This window comes from Anser cygnoides, chromosome 10 (genome assembly GCF_040182565.1).
Source record: "Anser cygnoides isolate HZ-2024a breed goose chromosome 10, Taihu_goose_T2T_genome, whole genome shotgun sequence".
Classification (NCBI taxonomy): domain Eukaryota; kingdom Metazoa; phylum Chordata; class Aves; order Anseriformes; family Anatidae; genus Anser; species Anser cygnoides.
In genome coordinates, this window is record NC_089882.1 from 19,562,207 (window position 1) to 19,582,659 (window position 20,453).

Sequence of the window (20,453 nt, forward strand, 5' to 3'; positions counted from 1 at the left end):
TCTGCAAATTTTGGGGTCTTCCTGCAGCAGAAAATAATACCTCATCAGGATTACAGTCCTGTGCCTTGTAAGAATTGCTGCCTTAAATTTGACCAGAATTAACTTGAGAATAATCCTCCTGATGCTGCTTTGGACCTTCATTAGGCAGTTTTCAGTCTGCCCTGACCAATATTTTTTTTTTTTGTTGGTGACATCAAAGCAGAAAAAAGAAGGAAAGGAAAAGATTATGACATCTAAGTACTTTGCTTCTGGTTGAGGATAGAGATGATTCATCCAGCTTATTTCCTTTCATCTGCAGTGTTTTTCTGGTCTGTGTCAAGAAAACTCTGGAAGTCTTTTTTTTTTTTTTTTTAAATAGAAAAACAACACTAAACATGCTGTGTTATGGGAGGTGGTTAAACTGTAATACCTCCAGGGATGCTCTGATTGGGATTGTTGTTAAAGGCAGCTCGACAGCTTTTTTCTCTTCCTTATAGGCTTTTCCCAAATATTTGCTTTCTCGATAAATGTGTATCCACTTGTCAAACTTCCCACCAGAATTCTCATTAATGATCGACTGAGTGTGCTGCAGGAGCAATGCTTATGCCCTTTGAAGATGGGGAGATGTTTTTTTCTCCTTATCTTAGAGGGTTCAAAATCAACCAAGACATGATGGAGAGCTATACTGTAGCTGTGTTTGTGTATGATGATTGTTGGCTTTATAATACGGAATAGGAAGATGGTGTACATTTGGCCAGCAGAATGCAGAACGTGCAGGTCACTGCGGTGGAACTGGGATATGTCTGTAGGTTTTGTTTCTCCATCCTTTAAATTCTGCAAGTGTTTTAATACATCAGCAGTCTTTTATGTTCAGTGCTTCACGACACCTGGACAAAAATGGAGTTGGTGCAACTCCTCTAGCAGCCTTTTTCATTTTTTAATTTGTTTTTAATATACTTCTGCAACTTGTAGTGTGTGTAGTTAACAGTAACTTGTAATGAGTAATTAGGTATATGCCTACTACTAGTGACAGAAAAAAACAGCTGTGACAAGTACTTTGAACTTAGTTGAGGAAAAATGCTGAAAGGTATCTTTGCATGAACACTTTGGAAATATTGTAACTGTATTTTTCAGTTGCTTTGAAAGACCTTTACGGGGAAAATAACAAATTACTTTGCAGGTAAAAAGTGGTTAGAAAAGCAGTGTAACTGGAGTTGGGTGAATAGGGAGTAATAAATTCTTTCTCAAACAGAATTTTTGCGTACACCTACTGGAGGTTCACCTTGCTTTGTGGGAACTCCTTTAATCAGTCCTCCAGTGATCCTGAGCTTGCGGTCTGGGCAGGCATCTGAATTTGATGAATGACTGTACCGTGAAAATCCCCCGCTATGCCTACAGCGCAGGGGGGTGCAAAGTAGAGGTAGCTGAGCTACCTCCTGAACAAGAAATGATACAATTTTGTTATTGAGTCTGAATTGCTCTGAAGCAGCAGCATGTGAGCACGCCTGGGCCTTGCCCTAGTGCTGTGCTGTGCCCTGCGGAGGGTGCTGGCACCCAGCCCTTGCACGAGGCATGGCAGTAACATACGAAGCAGGTGCTTATAGCATCGTGTCAGCTGGTGGCGATGCTTCTGGCTTTCTAAATTAAGGGCAAGGTGCCTCTTGTCAGGATCTGCCTTTCTAGCAAACTGCTGCAGTATCATTGTTAGGTAGCTCTTCCCTGCGAGAAGATGTTAGTTAAGCTGCAGGTTGTACCTTGGCAGGCCTTGACTATGGATGTAAGACCTCTGTACTTCAGGATGGGTTCTCCACCAGGCAGCAAGTTAAATGAAAACAGAATCATAGTCCTTTTACTGTAGAGGGCTGACTTAAAGTGTAGGCACAGCTTGAGCTATTTTGCACCTCAGCTGAAAGTCTTCCCTAGTGATATTTGGGGAGGGGGCTGGGGAGACAGCAGAAGGAAGGAAGCACAAGAAAATAATATTGTTTTTCCTTTAAAGTTTCAAACAGTAGCGGTATGCTGAACATTCACTAATAGCATAGCCTGTCTTCCTATGATGCAGTCAGGATCCCAGATGTCCCTGTGAGCATCTGTTCCAACAGCAAGCAGAGCAGTAGCTGAAACCTCTCTTCCTTGCATTACTAAAAAGGTTAACAGTCTTCCCAGATGGTTTGGTGGGTTTTATATTAAGGTTAATTCATCTCTCTTACACGGAGGCTTTGCAGTACTGTAAGCCTTTGTAATGTGCCCAAGTTCAGTGCTGAAGCACACACTGAACTGCTGTGTTAACTTATTGCAGTCCTTGATACTAACAGAGCTGCAGAACTGACTCCTTGCTTTTGGGGTAGCACACTGGCAGCATTCCGTTGTTGCAATATCATAAATGTGTTAGCACAAATTCTAACTAGCTACTGTTTCCCTTAGGAGGGAAAAGAGTGTGCCACACTGCTAAGCAAATCTTCAGAGCTCTGGAGGCAGTGTCCTTTCGTCAGCAGCGTTTGGAGCAGGGAACTCCTTTTCCCCTTGTGTTAATTCTCTCTTAAATGTGGAGTTTGGACAAAATTTTAATGAAAAACCTTGAAAAATGCTTTTCACTAGATGACTGTGAAAATACTTCATAATTTGCTTCTCTCTCCCTCTTTTTTTTTTTTTTTCCCCAGTTGGTCATTTATATTCTGCACAGACTAGAATAGCACTATGGGGGGAGCACTTAAATAGGAAGAAGATTTGTCATCTGTCACACTCTGAAATTAAACTTTTGATATCGAGTTATTGCCTTAGAAATAACTTCAAAAAATTTACATGATGAGAAAAGTACATGGTGGGGGAAGCTGTTGAACTAGTTATGTAATAACGCTGTTAAATCCACTATAGCTGAACAGATTTTTTTAAAAATATGTATTTATTTATGAATAAATTAAAATGTATATATATCCACCCAACAGAAATTTCAGTGACTCCTAGACCACTTATGTGGATTTCTTTTTTCTTTTAAGAAAATGATAGAGGAGAATTTGAGGTTCCCAGAGCTGCTGCAGAGCATTCTATCCAGCTTTCTTAGATGGCTTTAAAACTTCTCGTTGTACACTGACCTATATTAAGAAAGTGGACAGAAAAGGAAGTAGTTACATGCAAGGAGAGCAGTTCGTTACATAGGGAAGTAAAGCTCAAAAGTACTGATGGCAAGTTGTACAAACAGGGAAGACGGAGGAATATATACTCCATAATTATGGCTACAGTTGAAAGTCTATTTGGACTTCATCATGATACTTCTGTTCTGTAGAAAGGTGTTAAAAAGAAGTTGTGAAAGAGGTGAAACAAGAGGCCTATCTCTAGTGGTGGGGATAATGGAACTGCTCATAGCTGCTCCTCTCTCCCACAGCTGGTTTTATTTTCCAAAATCCTTGCTAAAAGAAAATATCTGAGTAACTGCGGTCATTAAAGCTGTTATTTGTTGATATAAGTGAACAACTTGTCCTTTTGCTAAATCAAGTTGCTTGCTTTGTTTCTGCTTATCACCTGTTGACAGCTTCTGGCATCGTGCAGGGAGCTCGGAGGCACTGCCGCTGCGCAGTGTGGCTGCTGAGCACAACAGGTGTATGTGCCAGTACTTTACATGGATTTTTTTGTCTGCTGCAAGTACATATGTCTGTCTTACTCGTGACTAGAGGAGACTGTGGTCAGGTAATTTCTTCCCCAAAAATGCTTACATTTTTTCCCCTCCTTTTGGCACGTAGCTGATGGCAGGCTTCACTTAGCATGAAGAGCCATGTGGTGCGAGAGTGGCCGTGCTGTCAGAGCGTAAGGCTGCCTTACAGCAGAGGTAGATGGCAGCAGCTAGCGGTGTGGGGATCCTCCCCCCAGTCCCTTTGGATCTGGATCCCTTCGGTACACACAGGAAGCCGGGTGGCAGCTGCCAGTGGCACTGCCCGTGGGCCGAGCGCCAGCCCAACGCGTGGCGCAGAAGTCTCACGTGCCTAGGAATTGTGCCACTTGTAGCTTGGGTGCCTGAAAAGCAGTGTTTTGGTCTGTTCTTGACTAGGGCTTTCAGAAAGAAGAAAATGTGATTTTTTCTAATAAAAAGAATTATTTTTCAAACTGAAATTACTTTTTTTTTTTTTTTTATGGGAGGTGACTCATTCCTTTTTCAGCAAGTTTTTATAGTGTTTTTTTTTTTTTTGTAAGACCTCAAAATGTCTAGAAACTTTGTTGGATCACCAAACTGATCTGAGAGAAAGCAATCCAGTATCTATGCTGAACACAGCTGTAAAGCTCTATAATATCGTACAGTCGTTGTTTTTATCTGCTGACTCTTATAGTCCAGGTAATATTCTAGAATCACCCAACACTTATGAGGTGTTGGTAAATATGAACAGTGAAGGAGCTTGCACGTAATTTGTCATAATTGTTTTATTTTCGTTGAGTTTTTGAGTTTCAGTTCTGTTACAAATCCAATCCCATTTGTTAGTAATAAAATGAAATATTTAGAAAGTATATGTGTCTAATATGTTTGTGGTAAAGTCGGCACTATGCCTTTAGAGCTGTTAAATGCTCTTATAACCAAAATAATTTCAGAAGAATGGGGTTTGACCTCTTTGGATATGGATAATGTTGAGGCAAGTGAAGGTCAGGTATCACCTTTAATCTTTTTTTGATATATATATACATATATATAAATATATAAAAATGTATATTTAAAAATATATAAATATACTATATAAAATATATAAAAGTATATATTTGATATATATAATGTATGGCTTTGATTCTAGCACTGGTAATTCTAGCACATGTATTTAACATTTTAAAAAAATAATTTGTAATCTGAGTACTTCAGGGTAACAAAACAACACACAAATAAAACCCTTACAGATTTTTTTTCCTGTTTTAAATCTACAATAGCTGGCCTCTGAACAACAGATAATATAGATTAACTCTTCCGTTATGCTTAAGGCATAATCGGTTCTAGATGTGGTTTTCACATACAGTAAAACTTGTATGATCAGCTCCGCTGTCATCTCATTTCCAACAGTTTAGGCCTCTAATGAAATTAAAGCAACTGTGAGGGCATTGGTGACCTCAGCTCTCCAGGTAAAATGATTTGGATTATTTTAACTAATGCATCTATAACTTTCACAACCCGTTGGAGAGGCAGTGTTGTCTCTTTGGTGCCTAAAACCCTCTTCTTAGCTTCAAGAATGACTCAAAGTGCTTCGAATTTCACTTTGATTTTAGTGTCAGCCACCTCCTCCATGGAAAGCGCCAGGTTTGTGAGTCTGAAAGTGCTTGAAAGTGTTTTACTGCTTTGGGGCAATGTTTCAAGCTCCCACTTCTAGCTAGGTCTTGTCTGAGACAAGAGCAACCTCTTTAGAACAGTATCCTTGATTCATATAATAGAACCTGGAAACCCGGCACTTGCCGCTTTTTCAGTTTGTCACCTGATGAGAGATGACAGTAGATGTACCACAGCCACTGAGAGGCTTCACTGCCTGTCTTTTTGACATATTGAGCTAACACATAGGCTGTCAGTTTTGTTTTGCAATGCTATAATTACTTATACTCAAATCCTGCAGAAAGATGAGATGCATTTCACATTGTAAGCTAAACTTGGAGTAATACTACATTTATGGGAGATGGAAAAAACTGAAAGTGTAGTAGAGGTCTGTGCCACTGGGCGGGTGGGCAGGGGCGAGAACCCATTTCATTAGGAAGAAAAGAAAGCAGTCTACCTCCTCCCCATGAAAATCTCTTTTCACAGTGTCAGTGGGGATTGCCTTTCCTGTTGCCTTCTCTGTCTTCCAGATGTGATTTCATTTCTCTACAAGCTTGAATTGCCGATGCATGGTGTTGGAATTCTTACTAGTGCCCTAGCCCTTGGCCTTTATATGTTAGAGCATCTACTTTAGAAAGGTGGGACATTGGTTTACCATTTACCCGGTCTAGAGTTTCATTCATTCAATGTCCAGACATTAATAAACTCTGACTTAGGAGAGGAGTGCCAAGCAGAGTGTGCTTGTGGTCTGTTCCACCTCATGGGACAAAAGCACTGCAGGAGGTCTTCCTCCCAGAGGCAGTCCTAACATAGCCGACTGGTTTAGTTATCCCTGCTCCACCCAAAGCTCTGCATTCTTTTAAATTAATGAAATTGAATTAATTTTGTTGATTCAAAATCTGCATCCATGATAACTTCAATAAATTCAACTTCCTTTGTTTATCTTAAGAGATGTTATTACTTACTCTGTAGCAGCAGCATCTAGACAATTCAGAGATAAAGTGGAAAGAAATTCAGTGATGCTGCAGTGAATGTAACTTACTGGAACTTATAAATTGAAAATAAAAGGCAACTCTGACCCAAGCTACAGTATAAATTTTGGCTGTGTACAGTATCATGCCAAATACTGATGTCATCTATCTAATTTTGTTAAAATTTTTATCTTTACCATTATCATTCTCTATATTTAAATAAATATTTAGTGATGGGCTATATATGTATATATTTTAGCCTGGTCTTCATGGATTTCAAATAAGAATCATTGTGTAGTCTCTGTGATTACCATTTAAGCTATCTCACATGAACTATATGTGTGTACTTTGTCCACTGGCTGTAAAGGAGTCAATCAAATAAAGGAAATAATGGAAAATCTTAGCTATCAGGTGGCAAGAGTGCACATATTGAGTAGTGGAAAATACTGCAAGTGGAAAGAGCTCTTTTTAGGTGTTGGAATAATTGTATGTTGCTTGAAGCACACGACGAGAGCAGTTTAAACACTTATTAAAGAATGTTGCCAGATCTTATCACTGCAGTCATGCATAAAGATCAGTGATCCCCATGCAGCACTACAAAATGTGTGAATGAGGTACACTTACTAAAAATAAACCTATGGAGTGTTGTTCATAAATTGCCATAGGATACTGACTAAATGCATACAATTTAAGCCGTACAAAATCATCTCCAAGATTGAGTTCAAGAATGTGTTTAACTGCAGAGTTCTAAAGGAACTAAAAAGAAAAAATAGTTGCAGGCTGTCTGTTTGTCTGAGGATTCATCAGTGTTTAAAAGCAATAATTAAAATGTCATATGTGTCATAAGTCAAAAAAAAAAAAGCAGCGTAGTAGGATAAGTATACTGGCGAGAGATGAGGATCAGGCTGGGTGTGGTACAGCGGATGAACGAGGAAGTTCAGCAGATGTGTTGCATCTCATACAAAGGCACCGGGACGTATTTAACAGCTTTCACTTGGCATCAGTAAATGGAAACTGATACATCTCTGAGCCTGACAACCAATCTCTACTCTTCCTCAGAGTAGTTTGTTAAATTTGAAGCCACTGTGATTCTGCTCTTGCATCATTTGTGAGGAGCAGTATTGGGTCAATTTGGCTGTGTATAGGTGAAGTTCCTTAGCAGGAAGTCACCTTAGCAGGCTAATCAGATCACCTATGATTTAGACTGTACAACTGCCGAACTGCCCAAAATATATAGAGAAGGGACTATAAAAATAAATAGTAATTTACATCTCTTCAAGGCATCTGGCAAGGAGTGAGCTTCCCACAGCAGAGTGAAGTAGAGACAAATTCTTTTCCCTTTTAGAAGAATGATTTAATACATACTCATTTTTTCCCCCCTCATGTCATTATACAAGCAGAATCTGTTCTCTTTCTCAAAAGAAACAGGTTTGCTGATGAAGCCATTGTCACCTCAGCTTTATGTTTTGTGGCTCCTCCAAATTTTTAGGATGGTGAATAAATTGGAAGTCACATCAATTTCTTTATAGTTCAGTCTTCAGTTTGACCAGGGAAGATAAAACCTTTCTCTCAACAAAAGCATTCTTAAAATCAATAAACTTTTCTTACTATATTGAGTTATTTGATTATCAGTTTCTGTATGGTTATTTTTTTTTTCAGCCAAGTGTAGAAAAAGAATGATTGCAAACATTCGCACATGCTGCTTCAGCAATGATTTAAGCAATTTACAGAAACAAATGAAGCACAAAGGATTTTATTTAACAATAAATTTTCTAGAAACATTTTTTTTTTCTTGAGTGACTGGCTTTCTTAAAGCAAACTCCTTTATGAGGAATTTTACAGCAATCTGCATGACCTTTAATAACTACGGTTTTCCAAAACTTTGGCAATGCCAGATAAAAGCATAAGGAAATATTCATCTGGTGGCACCTTAATTAATCCCTGATGAAAGTAACAATGCATTTTAAAGCCAGCATTGATTACTCTGGGATTTATGGCATGGACTATGGTTTTGTCATCTTTTACAACCTGAGAATGCCGTTTTGACAAAGTCCGAGAAACAATGTTGAGAACGCTGATTAGACATTTGAATTTATCCCCCTAGTGTTTGAGCACTTTTCTGTTATCTTGTGAATTTATCCTCAAAACCAGTCTCACAGAAGTGAGTACTTTACCAGTGAGTCAAATGGAGGCAGGAGGATTAATGACACACCTGTACTGCAGGCAGAAAGACATTTTTTTCTCAACTGAAGCCTCAGATTGTAAGCATTGAGAACTGTGGTGTAGGCAAAACAGAGCTAAGTATTCCTATTGCTATAGTGACCACATCTGTGTTGTCTTGAGTCCTGAGCTGGGATTCTCTCTTACTCATTTAATTTACGTCATTATCATCTCTGCTGCTAAAGTTGTTTAGACTTGCTATACTTTAAAGTTATTACATTTAAATATTTTCCCTAATATGTCTCCCTCCTTTGCAGTTAGTTTGATTCATGGAGCAATCTGCAAATTGTCTGTAATGGTATCTGATGTTTGGGTTGCATTGCTGCTTTATGGGGAAGGTGGATTGCTTTTGCTTAGCTCTGGTATTGTGCACATAATTCAGAATGATACAGCTCTAGTATTCAGCCATTTTCACGTATTTCCATAATGGGAAACCTCTGGAATAAATGCAGCAAAGTGATGTTGATAGCCCAGGTAGTGGAGCAAGTTCTTTGACTTGAAGCTATTGCAACCTTTTACATAAAATGCAAGAAAGATATTTTGATAACTCATAGTGATTGCATTCCATGGCACTTTTATCAGGTGCTTTAGCCTTTTTGTTGGCTAGATTTCAATTCCATTAATGCTGAAACCTAACTACCTAACCTAGCCTTGACTCTCAAACAAGTTTTATTTTCCTTCTAATTTCCAGCCTGAACAAATGTGCAGTGGAACTAATACAGTCAAGTAATCACCTTTTGGCTGTTAGTAGCATGATATATATTCAGTTTGTGTATCATTTTGTATTGTTCTGATAGAGCTTTAAAAATTCAGAAGAGAAATAGATACTGAATGTATTTTGAAACTCTTACAAGCCTGTCATTGCTTGCACCTCTGCACAAGCCTCACAGCTTAGTGAAATAATTATCTGACTAGGGGTAAGACGGTATGCTTACCAAGTCATGTCTTAACAAATATAATACACACGTACTATTATGTCTCTGTTTACTTAAAAAATCATGTCCAGGTGGTTTCAAATAGGTTCTTGAAAACATAGGAATCCCCTTGTTAAATTTGTGAACCAAAGAGATATATACATGCTTGTCTTGATGTAATTCTTGGAGATACTCGGTTTCATCTCCTCCAAAAGTAACTGAGTTAAACTTTGATGTACTCTGATTCATACATATATTTATTTACTAGACCTTTTTTCCTTTAAAATAATTAATTCTAAGGATGACATAGCTTATACATTCTATTAAAGACTTAAAGAACTCAATGCTACTATTGAATAATTATAAATGGTAACAAATGTAATAGTTTTTACTTATATTATAAGCTTTTTCACATTTTTTTTAAAGTAGATACATTAACTCTTCAGTTACTAGAATCTGATAGTTTTTTTTTTTTTAAAGCTTTCAGGTTAATGCATTAGGGGAGTAATAGAGATGAGGTTAATTTTATTACTCGTTCAATAAAACCACTTGAACTTAAATAAAACCAGATGCTTTTAAATGGTTGGACTGTATTATTATTATTATTATTTTTTACATCTACTGTATACAGTCATAATTTATATTTCCAAAAATTGAAACTGTTTCTTCTTTATTTCTATTAGGGCTTGCATGCTGTGGCACAAAGACTGCATCACGCTGTGCGCTATGTTCATGGTAAGCCTTATTTAATCTTTTTAAGTTATACACAGTGTAATTCCAGGGGATATAACATTATTTTGTCAGTCTGTCCTTTGAGATTATCATAAACACACTAATGCAACTTTAGTCTGTATCCGTTGTACAGATTTAGTCTCAAATTTCCAGTTTTGCACAATATCTGGTGCAAAATTAGTTTTTAAAATCTATGAAGAATCTGATGATGGCCACCATTTTTCAGCTGTTTTGTTTAAAAATGAACTCTCAGACAGTGCAGGACAGGGACATTTTTGTAGATAAAATACTGCAGTGGCACCCCAATTCATGACTGGTCTCCAAATGACAAGAAGAGGTAAACAGTAACACAAAAGGCCCAGGCTAGGATGCATCAATTCGTGTTTTGTCCAGGCTCCATGCCTGAAGGCACCTTATCTATGCTAAGCAATTCTCCATGGCTGCCAACTCTTCAGCACTTCTTAAAATAATTAAATTAAAAATATTTCATAAACTCATTTTGTATGGGCAAAATAAGCCCCTGTGCTCCTCCAAAGCAGTATACATTTCTTCTGTTCCTTTTCTCCTCCAAATATTAGCAAATTACTGCTTTTATTATGGATATGACATAAAAATAAACCATCTCTTAGAATTAAGCCCCACTTTAACAAATGGTTTCCAACTATGTCCTGTTCTTTTCTGACCTGCTAAGTAGAAAATACCTTCTGTATTTCAGGGTTTCCTGGTGTAGATTTTTAAATTCATGATTTTTCCCCTTCCTTTTTACTGGAAGCAACTTGAATCCTTATGTGGTACCACCTCCACACCTACCCCCATCAGTTCTCTTACCTGCTAAAGGACGTCTATGCGAATCAGTGACCTCTGCCTCTAAGACTAGAAGTTAGTAAACAGTTTTCCCTAGTTGATGGGATTAAAGTGCCAGAGGAGAGGCCCAGGCTTTAAGTGACATGGTCTTTAAATCTTCTTCCCTAATTCACTTACATTCAAGTCAGCAAATTAAAAATCTGCTTCATTGAACTGTCAAGGTAAGCAATGGACACGTTAAGCTTTTTCTTGGTGTTTCTGACAGTCCAGTCACATTCATAGATGTACTGCTGCTTCCTCAAAAAAAATGTAATCCTAGCATATTCACTGGCTTCTTAATAAGCACACTTACTGATGGGAATAGTTTGTCTTACAGGGTCTTGAACAGCCAGCAGGTTTATGTGCACATTTGCAGATCATGACCAAGGACAAGCCCTTGCTCGATTGCATGTTACATTTAACTACTCATCCCTCTTGAATAGGAATTAATGCAAGAACAAAAGCTTAACATTTGTCAGGTGTTTTAATGCTAACGTTCTTCTGTCTCCAGATTTTGCTTTGTTTTTTACACTTTTCCCTCATTCTAGAAACTGAAGGTCTTTTTCCATAGTCTCCTGTACAACACAGTGATAATATGGAGCAGTTCTACTGTTCTCAGTGCTTGCTGGAAGTTTGGAAAGTGTGTGAGGATCTTAGCACTGACTGCAAATTAAATAGTCTGGGAACACCAGAAAGATGGTTAATGGCTCCATTAATAACTTCACTTTCTTATAGTCTCGGTTTTAAAATACTGGAGCAGTGTTTTCTTCTCTAAGGTACAATCAAAGTGTCTTTCAATTTTAGAGACCATCTAGGAGTAATTCTTTTCAAGATTTGTAGATCTTCTCTAAAGTGTGGTGTTCATAATGTTTCTTTATACAATTACTGAATAAGGCCTAGCATTACTTAGCTAAAATATTTTTACAACAAATACAAGAAATCATTGTAAACTCAAATGGCTAATAGTTGGATTTTACTAGTGCAAACTGTTTTTATTGATTAGGCAAGTCTGACAGTATTAATGTCAGATTAATTATTATTATTATTTTTTTTTAATGCGTCAAGGCTAGCATAAAAATCTAGATAAACTAAGCTATAGCCTCTCTGGTTTTGATGGGAAAATTCATCTTATGCTGTTGATGTTTCTCTAATGGTTTTGAGAGGGAGAAAAGCATGTTTAAAACAATAACAAATCCCACCTATTGAAATATAGTACTTATCACCTCTGAATCAGGGATAGTTGTATATCTAGACCAGTAAATATAGTTATTCTGTATATTATCTAAAACATGTCCCCTAAAGGTGCTGCTGAACCTTTTTCTTTTACAGTAGTTTCATCAGTTTATGTGCTTCTCATACTGAGCTTTCTTTCTGAAGGCCCACAGTTAATTTTCAGATACCCATAGTATTTGAAATTGAACCTAGCACTACTATTCAGCTTCTGATGTATGGTTTATCTGATTAATGTTGTTTGGGGATTGCAATTATTTTGAACAAATTGTCTTCTTTTATCTGCTGTAATGCAACTTTTATTAGAATTCGCTTGAAGAATGCAGTTTACATCACTAAATGAGCAGGACTGAAACACTGGACAGTGTAGGAGTGGTTCCTGTACTCAGTGAATATGGCCCTTGTTGTGTGCCTGCCTTGTATCCCCAATACGCTTCTTGTGGCAAGATGCTTTTCTATAATTTACCTGTTTACAAATACTATGTATAAATAAGAGTCATATAACTTCTGCTGGGTTGGGAGCTTTTGATTGCAGGTGTTCGTAATTAGATTAATTTACAAAGTAGATCAAGCCAATGAAGGATGCACAGAAAACTGACTTAGAGCTTATCAAATTAGCTAAGTAGAGCAATTAATCAGACAGACCTTAACTTCAATTGAGTTTTCTAAAGTTCCCTTTTTTTTCTTTTTTCTTAAAGAAGATATGAAATGTGAAGCTGGGTTTGGTGGGACAGTCTCCCAGACATGCGCATGACAAAGAGAGTGTCAGCAGTGGTAGTTAGCTCTCCACAATCATCATACACCTTTCAGAAACCCTCTGACCTTCCAAATGCACAGAGCAGTGTCTTGCTATGCCGTGACCTGTATCTACTTTTAAAAAACAAACAAAAGCCCACAACTGGATGGGAAAAATAGCTGAGATCTACCTTCAATTTTTGTATCCACATACTGCAGTCCTGCTTAGTAGGATGGGAGCTCCCTCCCATTAGCACCAGTGCTGTTACACCAGTAGTTCCAAATGGCCCAAGTTCTCAGCAAAGACAGTGCAATTCACTTGGTACGAAGTACAGTATTGATATGAGGCAGAAAAAAGTGTGTCACTTTCGGTTTTCATCATTAAAAAGTTTTCTTCGCACTAAACTCTACCAATTGACTAATTCAGTTCCCCCAGAACGTATTATTTTGGAATGAAATAATCTCTCTTCAGTGGAGTGCTCTCTGCAGCACGAATGCTGTGTAGGGTGAACGCAGTATTTTATCCAAACGATAACTTGTCAGTGAAAGTGTTTAAAAGGCAACTCTTCAGAAACTTCGGATTACAGTATGGTAACAGCCGTTGAGGTGTCCCAAAAATGATGCTGTTAACAAGTTCATTTTGCTTTTAAGTAAGTTTATTTGTCTGAAGCTGTTAATAGCAGTCCTTAATTGGGCAGTTAGCCATACTGCCTCGAAGTAAGAATATACCATTAGCCACAACTGATTCTTAAATGGCAGTTGCTTATCAGCCTATAAAAATCCGGCCAACAGTGTGCTAGATGCTGGGTTGCAGAATCAAGCTGGTGGTGTTATATGGTATTTTATTTTGTGTTGCTTAAATACAGGCTAGATCATTACTTAAATCCATGCTGACCAAAACCAGCCGAAACCCCCTTCTCCTCCACTCTTCTCCAGTAAGGAGTAAGGGACTGCACTGGGTTTATGCAGAGCGCACCATGTGCCCCTGGCTAAGCTCCTGGGTTTTATGTGCATGTATATAGTGCGACTTAGTGCAAATTAGTATTCTGACTCTTGTGCAAATGGGCAGGGATGCTGTGGATCTGCTGCTCACTATGTGTGGGAAAAGCGCACAGAGGTATACAGGAGCTTTAAGCTACCCTTCCATCATTGTGTGTAGAAGGCTGCCTGACTTCAACCCTGTATGAAAACTCAGTGCAATATGCAATTACTGGTCCTAAGAAACTGGCAAAGAAAACCACCTGAAAGAAGGGGAAGCTCAAATAAGGATTATTACTAGTCTTGACTGTTTTAGCTGAATGCTTCTTTCGTATAATGAAACTCTTATGGACAATTATATTTCTTAGGTATTGAAGAAATGCACCTAATTTTACTCACCTGTTAATCTGCATCTGTACTTAGTCAGAGATTATTGGAGGCAAGTGAAAGTGTTAAATATGCTGATATGGATTTTGTTCTTAATTCGTTCACACAAACCAATGATCTTATATTTTTAGATAGAATTCTTCTGTCTTTCCCTGCAGGAAAAAAAAAGTGTGAAGTGTATTTTTTTTCCTTGTGTCATTTCCTAATAAACAGCACTGGTATTTGTCGGGTTTGGCCCTGCCAAATTGGACCAAAGCCCCATATCATTGCCACTGAATAAAGAGAAATAATCTCTCTCCTGACACGACCTTTGCCATTACCTTTTCCTTCTCTTCAAGAGGCCAAATCAAGTCCTTTTTGTACACTTGCAATGAATCCTAAACCTTGTCAGAAAAAATGACTGATGAGCTAACAGTCTTTGTTCCAAACTGCAGAAAGACTCAGTATCCAAATTCAGCAATACGTGTTTTCTACTTTCAAAATTACGCGATTGCTATGATACATTGTTCTTTAAGGTGATTTTCATTGTTCCTTCTATGATATAACAGCTTTCTCCCCATGGGATAAAAGCTAATTACAACTCTTCTGAATATGAATTTCTGCCCTTGCATTCTCACCCAGCTCAACTCGCTGAAGTGCTCCAGTCTGCTGTGAGTGCACCCCTGTGCAGTGCCAGAGAACTGTTAGTTGCACTAGCTGAAGTATTTTCTTGGCTGTTAATACCCAAAACATAGGGATGAATACGCTAATGCGGAAGCACAGCTGGCAGACTTAAATGCAAGAAAGAATTATGGATGCTTCCTTCAGCCTCAGCACTGATGGGAATGAGACCCTCCTTAGGATTTTGTTACCTATATCTAAATACTGAAATCACAGAATCACAGAATCGTCTAGGTTGGAAGAGACCTCCAAGATCACCTAGTCCAACCTCTGACCTAACACTAACAAGTCCTCCACTAAACCATATCACTAAGGGCTCCATCTAAACGTCTTTTAAAGACCTCCAGGGATGGTGACTCAACCACCTCCCTGGGCAGCCCCTTCCAATGCCTAACAACCCTTTCAGTAAAGAAGTTCTTCCTAACATCCAACCTAAACCTCCCCTGGCGCAACTGTAGCCCATTCCCCCTCGTCCTGTCACCAGGCACGTGGGAGAATAGACCACGTGAGAGAATGTCTCTCAGGAGCTTAAATATAGATATTTTCTGTAAATTTTGAACTGATGATTGTTCCCTGTTCCATCAACTCAACTCTAATATTCTAGTTAACTGATATGCTGTGGGTCATTCTTTTTGAAAAGTACACAATGAATACCTATATGCATTGATTTAGGGGCACTTACATTAGAGGATTTTACCTGCATATCTTAAAATATCCTCCTTCTCCCCTCTGTAAAATTGGTTTCTCTGTTTCACAATTACTCAGTGCTTTTACCTTAACTGTTCAGGAATGAAAATGTTAACCAAAGTTATCAGCTTGAGTCAGGATTTTAAAATCCCTCCCCCCCCCCCTTTTTTTTTCCCAAAATTTGGAATGATATTTTCATGCCATTAACACTGAATACTTAAAACTTGAAATGTCATGTGCTTAAGTGTTCTTTGACAGCTATAAAAATCGTAAGATAAAGAGGAGGTATTTGGGTAATTATTTCAAGATTTTTGTAGTGTGATAGTGGTGTTTGCTTTCAGAAGACAAACAGCTCTGAAGGATGATGCCTGAAATGCCAAAGCTGCATTTTCTTCTATATTTATATCAAGGTAGTCTCTCATTTATCTGATGAATTTCAGACACTTGCCTTGATTTTTTTTTTTTTGACTCACTTAAAATAAGAAACCTTCAGTTCTAACTGATACAGAAAACTGCTAAAAAGAACCTGTAAATAGGAACATTAATCCCTACTCTCCTGTTTCTTACAGAATTGTGGTGTTAGGTCTAAAAGCACTGTGACCATATTTTCAACATGCATGTGCTTTCAAGACATTTGAATCTGATCAGTTATCCAAATGCTTCTTTTCCTTGGGAAGGTTGGAGGGCTGTACTAAATATGACTGAAATTATTTTGGTAGCAGTATGAATATAAAAACTTGTTCATGTCTTTGCTTGATCTCTCTGAACCAAGTGTAAGATACCTGGATGTGAGTGATAAATGACTCAATACAGGGGAAGGAATGATGGATGATTTGTGAAGCTAAACATTGCATCTCAATAACTGTTACCTGTTCAAAACCTACAGTACAGATATTGAGGAGGATATTTTGCTTTGTACAGGTTTGCATTAACTGATTTTTTTTATCACTGTGCCGAACATAAGCAGAATGTGTATACTGTATTTCATGGATATAATATGGTGTTTGTAGCAAGATGTGTATTTCTTACGGTGGTGGTGTCAGGGCCTAAAGCCACTAAGAGGATGCAATCTTCATAAACCACAAATATTACTACTGATTAATGGACACACTTGTTCTAGATGGACGGACACTTGTGGGGGTTTTCAGTTTATTGTGCTGCTCTCTGACAAATGAGCGGTATTTTGGAAGTGTGCGAACACAGCAGCTTCCATGTCTCCATGAGATATCTACGTCAGGAACCCAAACATCATAGCTCAAGTATCTGGTAGAAGCTGCCACTGAGGAATTAAAATGTAAGATCAAAAATATCCATCCAGCAACATGTTTGTGATCCTTTTACCACTGGTACGTCAGTGCGCACTTAAGCACAGTCCAAGCCAATACCAAATCTCCGAGCTGTGCTGCAGCAGGAGCAGATCAGAGTCAGACTTAATTCCCAGCTGCTTTGTGCTAAGGGAGATAAAAAGTGGCCGATGTTGGACCAAGCTGCGTTGTGGTGATGCGCGGGTGTGTAGCTCTGGCAGCTCCCACCTTGGTGGTGCCCCTGCCCTGTTCTGCGCCACCAGGGAGAGCAGCGATATTGTGGGTTGTGTTGGACGCTGCCCCTTAGCCCTGCTCAGGCCTGTGTGCACAAGGCTGACTTGGAGAACAGGTAGTTCTTTTCCTCATGGTTAAGTGCTATGAAACTATCACATATCTCCAAGACTTTCTCTATGGGCGCTGAAAGTAGCTCGCTGACTGCTATTCCTGAGGGGTACTCTGCTGCACAATGGCTCTGGTCACTAATTTGAAATTGCTGCTTGCCTTTTTAATTGTTCCCCAGTAATGTAATACAGTATGTTAAAAATAACACCTTGAAAAAAGACTTGAGAGCCATAGGAATAGGGAGAGAAATCATATTATACTACAATAATGACTATTTTTTCCATTCTTTTGATTTCATGAGCTCTCTGCCTATATTCCACTGATGGCATTTTTTTTAACCACCATTGTAAGTGGTAAAGCTGGAAAAGAGGTGATACAGTAACGGTAGTCAGAAGTTATAATCTTTCTCAGTCTCATTTTCTATAGACTACTTGCCATTATTTGCGACTTTGGTGAATAGCTATCCCAAATTTAATATTAAAAGTATTTATTACTCCATGGCTAAGTATTCATAAACTTGCTTTCACAATAACTGATGCCACAGCTGTGCGTGTCACATACAGGATAGATTTTGTCCAAGACCTTAATCAAGGTCATTGTTATTTTTGGTTTTGGTAGCTGGGTGTTTTTTCTTCCTCCGTGGAGTACGTTATTTTTAAGAACCTTGATGTCATGGGTGGAAAGCTCCATTCAGTAAAAAGAAAGCAGAATTAAATCCTTTATTTAATGGTTTGAGACTTATGGCATGAATACCTCCTTTTTTTTTTTAACTTACTGTTTTCTATCAAGTAAGAATATTTCTACATTTGCTTAAACACTGCATCAATATTTCCAGCAAAATACTTCTTTTCCTCAAATTTCCTTTTTAATAAAATACAGCCTCTTTGAACTCCACAGGCCTCACCATCTGTTACTCAATTTTCACTCCATAAAATTTTGCTGACATCTGTTTAATCAAAAATATTTTTATAGTCATGGAGAAATTTAGTTCAAACTTGGTATTATGTGCTATTCTTACACACCAAGGAGAAAATATGTAAATAATGAAGAGGAACTTACGGGAGAGGAGAGGAAAATTTTTTGTTACTGCTCGGGGCACCCTTAGGCTGTGGAAGTGCTCGTCCGCTTGCTGTCCGTGCCTTTGGGCTCGGGAAGGCCAGAACTGTTTCTTGGGCTTTGAAGGCCTGTCCTCGTTACTGGCTGTGCAGCTGCTGTCTTTGTCCCTTGTTCCTTTGTTGTCTCTTTACGGGTGAGGTGCCCAGGCGCCTGGCACCACCAGGCCAGCCGTAGGACACCAAGGAGGATGGATGCTCTTCTTCCATTCATCTCCCTTGGCTTCTCCCTTGCCCACTCGGGTGATACACTCTCTGGTTTCATGGTTTTCCTGTCAAACGCACAGGAAGGCTGAAGTTTGTTGGTGCTATAATAGGCACTGTCATAGATGTAGTGATAATTATTAGTAAAGTCCTATTTTTAGTCTGTTTTGTAAAGAAAATGAGGCATATGCAGTTTCTGTCTGTCTGTCGGTCTGTTGGCTATCTGTTAAGCTTGATTAGGAAATTCTCACCAGTATTGTGGCCTGATAGACCCTTTCCATATGGCATTAAAATTAACAATTTTTAAACAGCATGCTACACTTTTTAATAACCAAATAACTATGTTTTAATTATGCCTCTTGGTTATCATAGTTTTTTTATCACCTAAGTTGATCCAACCATGCTTGTTAGAGCACGTTGTACCATACAGTCTTGATTTTTGAAGAAGCATCAAAGTGTTGGGGCTTTACTGTTGTTTTCTCTGTTGCTATTGGCGTTCTTGTAGGTGAGCTTTCTCTTCCAGAATGATTTTTTTGTTTGCAGATTTATGTTGCCATGTGTGCAAACTAAATTAATATTTAAAACCAAGTAAAAATTTTAGAATATTGTTTTTAGTTGAATATTCAGCAGAATATGCTGATTATCTTGAATTTAGTGATAGAGCAATGCTTTTAAATTTTTTCTTACCAATCCCATTATCTGCACATTTAGTATTTACATATGTATTATTCAACTGTAGTTGTTCTATCATATTTTAAAATAATACTTTTTCTCTTCCCTTGAACAAGAAGAGTAAGGTTTTTGGTTTTAATGATTAGGTAGACAAAATCAATTGAAATGAAATATGAGTATAATTTTCTAATGCTTAGAGCCCTTCCCTAATTCTTTATCCTTGAAGAAGCTATTTATCTACCTTAAAGTTTTCTTTATTCAGAGAGATTTATTAAAGTATACTTGAGAGAAAAATGTCTGGAAGCATTCTTTGGTTTGTGTAAAATCTTTAATTTATTTGGAAGGAATACTTTTCAGTATTGCTTCCAAAAAAGAAATGCCAGAGCCTTTCAAAATCCTTGAGAGCAAATTAAAGGAAAATCTGAAGTGACTGTGTGTTTCCTTGGGGTTTTCTAATGGTAGATTGCAAGGAGGAGTTTCTTTTCTTCTTCTGGATTTCTCACAGATTGTTTGTAGCAATGATCATGCTGTGCAAGTTTAACCTCAAAATTTTAACTAGAAAAGTTTTGGGCTAGACATTGGATATGCTGTTTGTTTTGTGGCAGACAAAATTAGACTGCTGTCATATTTGTTTATAATGATATCAGTAAGTTAAAGAAAAAGAGCATGATTTTTATTTACAGGCATGAATGATGTATACTGCTTTTAAAAATATGAACTGAAATAATGGCAATGGCTTTTTTTTCCTTGCATTGATATGAAGGTTTGGTGCAGCTCTGAAAATGCAAACACAATGAAGCAATGCTTTTTAACCTACGTGGTTCAGAATGAATATTTGAGTGTTATATCACCTGTCAATCCCATCCAGGCAGTGCTATATGTCACAGCGGAAAGAAATCTCATAATTCTTCCTTGCTTGACTATATCTTTTGCTGACATTTAGAACAAAACAAACTGAAACATGTCAGGAAAATTTCCTGGGCACAAGTCGTAAGCTCGGATTTCCATTTGATGAAGAACCACAAGAATAACGTTTCACAATGTCTAACTCGTCTCTGCGGCTTAGGCAAGTGGTAGGATCCTTGAAGTGTTCCTCCAGTGGCTCGGTGCAGGAGGAAGCTTCCCCAGGTGTAGCTCATCGCTCCTCGGCAGGACGCTGCTGCTGCCAGCATCCCGGGGGAGAGCTAGCAGTGTGCTGCATTGCAGGTGGA

At 38.2% G+C, this 20,453-nt stretch overlaps 1 protein-coding gene across 19 annotated transcripts in view; it reads left to right on the plus strand.

Annotated features, from left to right (window-relative positions):
- ATP2B2 (ATPase plasma membrane Ca2+ transporting 2) overlaps nt 1–20,453 on the plus strand; it is a 414,437-nt gene that overhangs the window by 102,111 nt on the left and 291,873 nt on the right. For all 19 annotated transcript variants that reach the window (XM_067003034.1, XM_048051896.2, XM_048051902.2 and 16 more), the window contains exon 2: nt 10,040–10,091. The gene's annotated coding sequence lies outside the window, so the exon portion shown is untranslated. The remainder of the gene's footprint in view (nt 1–10,039; nt 10,092–20,453) is intronic.